At 42.3% G+C, this 6000-nt stretch overlaps 1 pseudogene; it reads right to left on the bottom strand.

Annotated features, from left to right (window-relative positions):
- Positions 1-587: 587 nt before the first annotated feature.
- Positions 588-2665, bottom strand: LOC110124403 (casein kinase I pseudogene; annotated as a pseudogene).
- Between the last annotated feature and the right edge of the window lie 3335 nt (positions 2666-6000).

Genomic DNA, 6000 nt, shown 5'->3' with positions numbered 1-6000 from the left:
TCACCCAAGTATTTACTGATAAACTACAGTGTGCTAAGCAATGTTTTAAGGGTTATGTTTTTTATGATATTCATATTGAAAAGGAGGCAAGATTATCATTACTGCAAATGAAACAAAGCTGACAGAATCAATTAAAAACTATTCGAAACTTTAGAAACTTAATAAAGAGGTTGCTTATAAAATCACTGTGCAAAAAGCAATAACTTTCATATATAAAAATAAACAGCATGTAAGATATTCAATTTCTAATAATCATGAGGAAAGATAATCTACTTAAGAATAAACTTTAAAAATATGCAAAATATATTCATTCACACAAGTATTTACTGATAAACTACAGTGCACCAAGCAATGTTCTAGTTTTTTTGTTTATACTTTTTAATTTGTAAAAAACACATTTCAAAATAAAAACAAAATCCCATATCATACAAATGTTTATAATGATTAATTTATCTAAGCAACACACATACATGTTCAGTTTAAGATGTTAACTAAAATTCTGTGACAAACACGCGTTTTTTAAATACCAAGAACATTATAGAGTTAACGCCAAATCCTAAGGATAATCTAGTGGTCACTAAGTTTTTCTTAAGTTTTCACTTTAATGCTGTTGTTTCAGCACAGGTAAGCAAGCAGTCTTTCATATGCTGAAACACTGGAATCTTTGGTTGCTACCGTCGTTATCAGCTGCCTTGCAAATAAGAAGCCAACCATTTAAAAAATGTTTTAAGTGAACAACTTGTGGACCCCAGGGATGAACAGACCTTAAGAATGCACAATTGTGAGCATTTACAACCATCTCAACTGTGGCAGAAGACTGTTCATGCCCTGCTTCTGAAACGAGATCTCAAAGCAACATAGCTGAAAATAAACAATGTTAAGAAAAAACTGGCATATGCACAATTTCTCCACCAACTTGTCTGTGAACCATTTACTTTTCCACCTGAAAGAATGCAATAGAAAACTGGACAACACGTTTCACAATCTCATTAATATTCACAATTACAGCGGCTACAACTCAACACACCACATCGCCAATGCTGCCCAGAGCCAGTTTATACTGAAATTACGTTATTTACCCCAAGTGAACGTTTGTCCACAACCACTGACCAGTGTACATATGAACGAAAATTTCTAGATTTGGGGAGAAACATGCTGCTCCGATCACCTTACTCTGCTTCTTCTGTTCCTTGACTCATGCTTACAAACCTTTTCATGTTACTATTTTTTTGTCAGTTTGCTTGCCTGTGGGGGTGGGGGTTTGGGCCTGCTGACCCTGCCCACTTGAAGAGGCTGCCTGCTGTGCTGCTCTCTACTTTAATATTATCCAATCAAATATGTAGTCATATTCGTAATTCAGGGTCCTGAAAAGAGTGCGGAAAAGCTGCCTCAGGTACGTGTAATCCGGGGCTTCCTCAAAGCGCAGTGCACGACAATAGTTTAAGTATGTAGCAAATTCTGCGGGAAATCCGTTACATAAAGCTTCAACAGGTGTGGCCATCTTCTTTTCGAAAATCTTTTCGTATTTTTGCTTCATTGTTTCAGCCTTTATTCCTTGCCATGGCAGGCTGCTTTTATTAAAATACATCAAAGTATATCCTAATGATTCCATGTCATCTCGGCGACTCTGTTCAATACCAAGATGTGTATTGAGGCTAGCATACCGAGCAGTACCAGTGAGACCTTTATCTTCCCTGTATGGTATGTGTTGCTTTGTCCTGCTGTCTCTGTACCTTTTGGCCAAACCAAAATCAACAAGGAATAACTGGTTTGAGCTTAAGGAAGCTGGGTCCTGAGAAGTACTATCAGTCATGCCCCTTTTCCTCTTCCTTCCTTGACACTCTAAACACACATTACAGCGAGGCCCAGCACCCATTAGGAAGTTATCTGGTTTAATATCTCTGTGTATAAAATTCTTTTTATGCAAATATTCGATTCTACTGATCATCTGGTCAGCTAACATAAGTACAGTTTTCATTGTGAACCGTCTTGAACAGAAATTGAAGAGGTCTTCGAGGCTGGGGCCAAGAAGATCCATGACTAGCACATTATAGTCCTTTTCCTGACCATACCACCATATGCGGGGAATGCCAACCCCACCCTGAAGAAGCTTATAGAGTCTGCTCTCATATAGCAACAGGGGCTGCCTCGCTTTCTGAGGTTCTAGCTTCACTGCCACTTCCTCACCGTTGGTGATATTGATCGCCAAATAGACGTTCCCGAAAGAGCCAGACCCAATCTTTCTTACCAGCTTATATTTCCCTCCAGCAATGAATTCGTCCCTGGAGTCACTGCTGCTCGCCATTCTGAGAGACAAAGATAGAGGCTGGGGCTAAGCCCGGACACCTCTAAGGGGAGGATAGAGGCCTCGAGGGCTCGTCCACCGAGCAAAGCAGCGGAAGGTGGCAGGAAACAGAAACCACTGGCTCTTTCTCGGCGTTACAGACCCCCAAAATCGGCCAAGCAGAACCGGATCACTGCTGCTGTCAGTTTCTTTCGGCAAAGCTGCTGACGGTTGAGGGGGTTCTCGAGGTTACCAGGTTTCTGGTGGTCGCCACCTCTGCCTCACTTTCTTGGTGAAAAAGGGGAGCACTGAGTTAGGGCCGTGAAACCGCTGCCACCGGCTCGAGGGACCTCCGTCACACCACAAACGCCACCATCTTGCTAGTCCGGCACCAGCCACAAAAAAAATGTCGGCAGCTCCCAGAAGCCTCTTCAGAGCAGAGCATTCTGGGAAAGGAATCCAGGAGTCTTGTATTTTTAACGTATATACATTCTGCCGGGAAAATAAATGAAGGCAAATAACTAGAAAAACTGGGTTCCCAAGTGGAAAAAATATTCTTTTCCCCAGAAACTTATTTATCTTGTAACTTCATTTAGATTCCCCAGAACTTATTCATCTTATAACTGGAAGTTGGTACCCTTTGACTAACAGTCCCCTATTTCCCCTTTCCTGCAGTCCCTAGCAACCACCATTCTATTCTGTTTTTATGAATTTGGCTTTTAGGTTCCACATATAGTACCATCCATGTTGTCAAAAATAGCAGAATTTCCTTCTTTTCTATGGCTGAATAATATTTCATTATACATATAAAAAGTAAGCTACTTAAGAATTAACAGGTTCCCTTTTCTCCACATCCTCACCAATACTTGTTATCGCTTTTTTTTTTTTAATAATAGCCATTCTAACTGATGTGAAGTGGTAACATTGTTTTTAATGCAAGGCTTTATTGGAGCCTCTGCAGCAGCAGCGAGCAGCAAGAACAAACAATAGATTCCCTTGCTTGCTCGCTCCCTGAGGGGGAGGTGAACTTGTTCCTTACATGGGGTAAGGGTAGGGGTGTGTTCAGGGGTTGGGCCAGAGATGTGGCTTAGGTGGTTTCTAGGGGGCATGCTCAGTACCCTGCTTTTACTCCCAACACCCTGTTTTTGCTCCACGCTCTTCAAAACTGGCAGTTGAGTTTTTTGTCTGTATCTTTTGTCCACAATTTACCCCGACTGTGTATTCTTGCAGTTACTTTTAGTCTCACAGTTTCTTTGTATTGGGTTGCTCTAAGAGAGGTATGTCTAGGTGCAAGCATTGCAGCACTGCAGCAAAAGTTCTCAGGTCCCTGCATGTCCCTTTCCCCTCTGAGAGACTCCACACCCTTATTCTTAATCGGTAAGGACTTTACTGTCTCTTCTGACACTTCTTCCAACTGGATGGGGGCAACAGACCCTAGCCTACCCTAGAGGTGTAGAAGTCCCTCAATGACTGTTCCAAGGATCTGTAGGGACCTGGGCCAACTCTGCTGGAATAGGTTGAACTCCTTGAACCATCAAGAGCCTTACTTCAAGCTTTGGATCCTAGAAGACACAAACTTACAAACTTAACCAAAATGTTAAACAAACAAGTGCTAAAAAAGGAGAAGAACTGTAATAGCCATTAAAGGGCCTAGAAAGGGAAGGAACCAGGTTAACTTTGGCAGGGTTCCCTTAACTGTTGACCAGACAGTGGAAGTGACAGAAACCATTCTGCTTAGGTATATATTTTTGTTAATCTCAGGGTTAAAGTTTAACGTATTTATCTATTTTAGAATGGAAAATCTGAACTTGTTGGTCCCAGGAGTCCTCCCTTAGACTGAAAAGTCTTAGTCACATGTTTACAACAGTAGGGAAGACAACAGAGCACTAGAGAAGATATCGTATAAATCAGTATGACTGATTTGCTGAAAAGAAAAGCATTATAAAAAAATGAAAATCTCCTGCCAGAAATCTTTTTTTTTTTTTCAGAAATCTTTTTATACTTTGTGAGATCCAAGAGAACAAACTAGAGAACCAGTTTTCAGTTTTCCCACCCATATTGAATAGTGAGGATTGGTGGTTAATTGCCTGCTGAAATCAAGTGGCTTGTTGAATTTTCTCAGTGTTGGTTTCTACCTGATATGGGCATCAGGGTTGCTTTTTCTGGGAAACCCTGGTGCCCCAGGTTCCAAGGAAATTAAGGACTTCAATAGTATTCTGATCTGAGGCCTCCATGGCAGGGATGCATATTAATATGTCCTCTACATACTACAGAATGACCCCTTCTTTTAGGTGCATTTCCCTCACCCAGGGCCTAGGTAAACAAGTGTGGCCTGTCCTGAAAACTCTGAGGCAATACTGTACAATTATATTGGCCAGAGTGGGGGTCAGTCCACTTGAAGGCAAATAGATACTGAAGTGAGAGATGAACTGGGATGCAAAAGAAGGCATCCTTGAGGTCAAGCACAGTAAAATATTTGGCATCTCTAGGAATCTGGACTAATACATTATAAGGATTGGCTGCAGGTGATCAATAAGGACCACTGCATCGTTTACTGCTCTAAGGTCTTATACCATTCTATATTCCCAATTTGGTTTAACTGGCAGAATAGGGGTATTGCATGGAGACTGACAAGGTACTAAGAGGTGATGTTTTAAGTATTTATCTATGAGGGATTGCAAACCTTTTTTTCTTCCAACTTTATGGGATCCTGTCTCGTTAGGATAAGCAACTTATGGCTTAAGGCTAATTTTTACAGATTGGACATTTATAGCCTTCCCAGGGACTCCTTTGTCCCAAACAGCAGGGTTTACTGCATGTAGAATATGGCTGTGAATAGCACCTTGCTCTTCCAACTGGTCTGTCTTAGAGTCAAGAAAAGGGACTGCTCAGGGCCTCCTTATCATAATATGGCTCCTAATAATAACATGGATCCCAGAGGTCTTCCCTAGTAGTGGAGTAGGGTACTCAGGTACAACTAAAAAGGCATGTGAGATCAAACACTGTTCAAACTGGCAAGTGAGAGGCCCAGTGAAGTAACAGGCATGAGTCTTTCCATCAACACCAGTCACAGTACGGCTTTTGGAGGAAAGATGCTCAGTGCAAGAGATCAGAGCAGAGTAAGTGGCTCCTGCATATATTTTAAAATTGAATTTCTTACCTTCCATGTTGGGCTTCCTTGGTGGTTCAGTGGTAAAGGATCTGCCTGCAACGCAGGAGACTCAGAAGACTTGAGTTCAATCCCTGGGTCGGGAATGATCCCCTAGAGAAGGAAATGGCTACCCACTAGTAGTTTTGCCTGGGAAACCGCATGGACAGAGGAGCCTGTCCATGTAGCTTGCCTTCTTTTGCAAGCTACAGCTCATGGGGTCACAGAGAGTTGGACACAACAACTGAAGTGACTGAGCACACACCTGCCATGTCAAGAACCACCCAAGGCTCCTCAGTGGAGGTACACATCTAGTTGGGGGTTGCCACCAGAATCCCTGGGCCACCTCAGTCATCCAGCATGGCCATATCAGGAGCAGGAGTCTCTTTTCACCCTCAGAACTGGGGACAGTTCTACTTCTAATGACCTGTTTGTTTGCAGGCTGGGCATGGACCAGGGGTTTCTTTTGGTACTTTGGGGCTCAATGGCCAGTTGACTTACATCTGAAGCATTCTTCCTTGCTGGTTTAGCTATGAGGTGGATGGTTAAACTTCCTCGGCCCCCTTGG

The sequence above is a fragment of the Odocoileus virginianus genome, chromosome X (assembly GCF_023699985.2).
Source record: "Odocoileus virginianus isolate 20LAN1187 ecotype Illinois chromosome X, Ovbor_1.2, whole genome shotgun sequence".
Lineage (NCBI taxonomy): Eukaryota > Metazoa > Chordata > Mammalia > Artiodactyla > Cervidae > Odocoileus > Odocoileus virginianus.
Note: the sequence above shows the minus strand (reverse complement) of the source record. Positions and strands in the feature narration are given on the sequence as shown.